This window comes from Mytilus californianus, unplaced genomic scaffold (genome assembly GCF_021869535.1).
Source record: "Mytilus californianus isolate M0D057914Y unplaced genomic scaffold, xbMytCali1.0.p SCAF_1, whole genome shotgun sequence".
NCBI classification, from domain to species: domain Eukaryota; kingdom Metazoa; phylum Mollusca; class Bivalvia; order Mytilida; family Mytilidae; genus Mytilus; species Mytilus californianus.
The window spans coordinates 79,696,335-79,700,584 of record NW_026262581.1 but is presented as its reverse complement, the minus strand read 5'-3'; positions in this window follow the sequence as shown (position 1 = coordinate 79,700,584).

Below are 4,250 nucleotides of genomic sequence, written 5' to 3'. Positions count from 1 at the left end.
GGTCACATGGCAACATGAAGCGTAGTCTCTAACCTTAACTAGAGCTCAAAATAATACTTTTATCATATTTTTAAGCTAAATTCGAATACACTTTTATTTAGATTGAAATATATATCAATATAGACGCTTAAAATTGTCGAAATTATAATTTAACACTTTGAAAATAATTTTACATCAGATAATGATAACTGCAGATGTATTCCGATAGCATAAGTAAATTTGGCGGGAAAGATAAATTTTTCTTTGAAAAACTTTTTTTTAAATATCAATCAAAAGGTGTCCCACCACCAATTCAAAATCCTTATATGTTTAAACAAATTATCGATTTTCACATATGTCTATTCTAACTTTATGTTAACCACGTATATTACGAATTGTACACTGATCAGACAGTGCTGGAATGATCTCCTTTCTACATGCCATTCATGGCGGGAAAATACATATGAATAGCTTTACAGGCGCATTAATTGAACGTTTGACAATGTGTCGGGAAAATACATATGAATAGCTTTACAGGCGCCTTAATTGAACGTAAGACAATGTGTCAAGCTAGTAATTCTGAATCCTAGCACATTCCGTTCACTTGGCTATTTAGACGGAGTTTTTAAAACATCTATTAAATAATAGTTGCCAAAACCAGAAACATATAACAGAGGCGGATTTAAGGGGGGACAGGGGCCCGCCCCCCCCCCCCCCTTTTGTGGGAAAAATTTGGTTGATTATATAGGTAATCACTGAAGCATGACTGGAGCGGGCCCCTCTTAAGCAGTCAGTGTGCCCCCACTTATGAAAATTTCTGGATCCGCCACTGTAATAATAAATTAAAGTGTATAATACCAGAAGTCCATTACTAGAGCTCTAGTAATGGACTTCTGATATTATCAGAGTCAACCTATGACAATGAAAATGCAGGTCATCTCCTGCTTAGAAGAATGAAATCTCAGGTCATAATCCGTACGAACTTTTTCGAGCTGAATTTCAGTATCTAGGGGACATTTTTCTTATAATTTATATCAAAGTTTCCAAAACATGTCCACATGGTTAAGTAATTTAAATTTGTACATATTATTATTTCATTGCACTTGAAGGCCATTGATAGATTTGTGTTACATTGCCTTAATTCCTTTTCATATTCATTCCATGACATCCAATATGCCAATATGTGTTTTCTTTTCATACATTTGTGCAGCTTTTATACATAGTCCACATCAAACAAATGGCAGTTTTTAACGACCTTGACTGGATATACATCCCTCGCACGGTCGGCTCGGTGCCCGAAGGCGTTTGATGAGCGTTTAAATAATTTTTGCCATCGGTCAGGAACAGGTTGAGGACGCCATTTTGGTAGGCCGCCATCTTGGTTTTGTGAGTTGTTTTGGTTTTTCTTTTGTTGACTGTTTTGATGTTATGTCTTCACAACGACTGCTTTCAGGGCCAGATTGGTCAGCTAGGCAGCCCGCTAACCTCGATGATGGAGTACTGGTAGATGAGTCTCGGACGTAGTATTAACGATGACAGGAAGCATTATCAGGACCAAAGTCGTGAGACAGTGAAATGGTGGTCCATTATCTAACACCTACGATACAGCCCTCGGACGTCACTCGGCATACCACTCCCCCATCCATAATGGGTTTTGGAGTGTATGTTGACGCGGGAATTAACCCTACGCGGATTATAGCCTTACGTAGTCTGTACAGCGTTGGATTGGTTTCTGTCATCGAAAGTAGTAAGTCGTTTATCCATCCAACAGTAAACCCTCATCGAAGATAGCGGGTAAAGGAAAGCTGACCCAGCACGTCCGTTCAGTTGTAATGACTAAAACGTGACTTGATGAGTCCACATCATATGTTGATATTAGAGTATAATAAAATAAAGTTAAACAAATAAAGGAGGTATAGATGAAAAAACTAATTTTCAAAATTTTTATTTTTTAATTGTTCTTAGGTAGAAAGATAGTTAACGTATTATTCTGATATGTTTTTGCATTCAATTCATTTTAGATTTAATTTTTTTACAAAAAAAAAACATAAGTTTAAGGAGTATATTGTGAATTGACAAAAAAGGGGAAGTAACTCAAATTGTTTTAGATACACAAATTATTTACGACCTAAAGCTAAGGTAATTGGTGATAATTAACAGTGTGTTTGACACCAAAGCTGTCAAGTGAAGCCATGCACTGAAATGGGTCACTTGATTTGAGTTTACACAGCTAGTTGAACTTCTTGTCCAGGAAGAATTACGAATTTGCCGGTATTAATTTCAACGGAAAATCACTTTATATGAAATCAGACTGAAGGCTTACGAATACGGGTGAAAACGGGTTATTTTCCGAATTTCCGGGTTATTTGGCAACCCGGCGGGTGTCCCGGGTGACCCCTCAGAATTGTGAAAATCTCGGGTCACACCCGCAGGATCCGGGTCAGTTGACAGGTATGTGATAATACATATTATATGTCTCTGCAAAAAACTGCGAAATATGAATTTAAAAAAAGATCGCTGTGCTAGAATAACATTCAGCTCTAACATACATGGAATGCTCGGGTTCATTCATATTTCCCGTATGCATTATTCAATAGAGATCATAGTTAAAACTGTGACAGGGTAACTATCCAAGGTTACGAAAAAATCCATTCCCTATAAAAGACGAAAGAACAAATGACAAATTTATTGATGAGAATCTACAAAAGTTGCGATTATATATTATCTATCTTATAAAATTATTGGATTTTTTTCTGTATCTTCTACATGTAGAGATTCTCAGTTAGTCTCTAGATAAAGATATTCAAGATAGGCAATCCTGTTACAATTCCGACCCAGCTTCTATAGTTGAAGTTGCTCCAATAAGTTGTCCCACACCTCACAACTGTATTCAAAGATAGGGCGAATATAGACCAGATATATTTTTCTAAGTTCCGTCTGTTTATAATTTTAACTGTTAATTTTCTTACAACTTCGAAATGTTTTGTTATTTTTTTTTCGCAAACTTTAATTTATGTGGGCTATGAACATTCATGCAACATTGTTCTTCGAAAACTCGAACTGTGAATTGCTAGACACATGCCTAACATTTATGACAAATTGTTGCTGTATCCGCAGAAAAAAAACCCAAACAAAAACGTATCTGTGTGAATGAGGAAATCAGAAATAATATAGGTCTGTTTTATGTTTGGAATTTCAACAAAATATGAAATGACCTTTCACTCTACTCTAACAAACAAAAAAAATACAATAAACCGCCTCAAAAAACATTCTTTTATCGCTTGATTGCTGGGTCTACCAAATGCTCCATGAAGCTGCTTTCCAAATGCATAAGATTTATTTAATCAGGAGTAAAAACTCATCAAAAGATCAGGCTTATAATTAAGTATAGTAGACACGGGTTCGTCTAGATAAGTAAGACCTATCTGACGGTGGCACTCGAATGAAAGTTTGAAAAATTAAAAAAAAATCAATTAAGAAACCAAAGAGCATTGAAAACCAAAAATATAAAAAATAATTAAGCCACTTAACTTAGACTTAAAAACCCAGTAGTCAGTACTTCTTTCACTAGTGTATTTGTTTTCACTTAGACTTTAAAGTCCAGTAGTCAGTATTTCTGTCACTAGAGTAGTGATTTTTTCTTAGACGTTGGATATAAATAAGATGTAGTATGAGTGCCAATGAGACAACTCTCCATCTAAGTCACAATGTATAAAAAGTTAACAATTATAGGTCAAAGTACGGCCTTCAACACGGAGCCTTGGCTCACACCGAACAGCAAGGTCTAATTTATATAAAAAACGAGAAACACCTATGAACCACACCAACAAACGACAACCACTGAACAACAGGCTCCTGACTTAGGACAGGTGCATGAAAATGCAGCGAGTTGAAGTCCAGAAGTCAGTACTTCTGTCACCAGAGTAGTTATTTTTACTTAGACTTAAACATTCAGTAGTCAGTACTTCTTCACTAGAGTAGTTATTTTTACTTAGACTTTAAAGACTGAGATAGAAAAAAACTTTAGTGTTTCGGGTGATTAAAACATTTTAAGAATAGCATATTAACAGACTATGTTTGCATAAATGATACTTCATGTAAGCACAGATGTACTCACTACTGGCTTTTGACTATTGGACTTTAAAGTCTAAGTAAACATAGCTGCTCTAGTGACAGAAGTACTGACTACTTGAATTTAAAGTCTACGTAAGAATAACTACTCTAGTGACAGAAGTACTGACTATCGGGCTTTAAAGTCTGCATTTAATAAC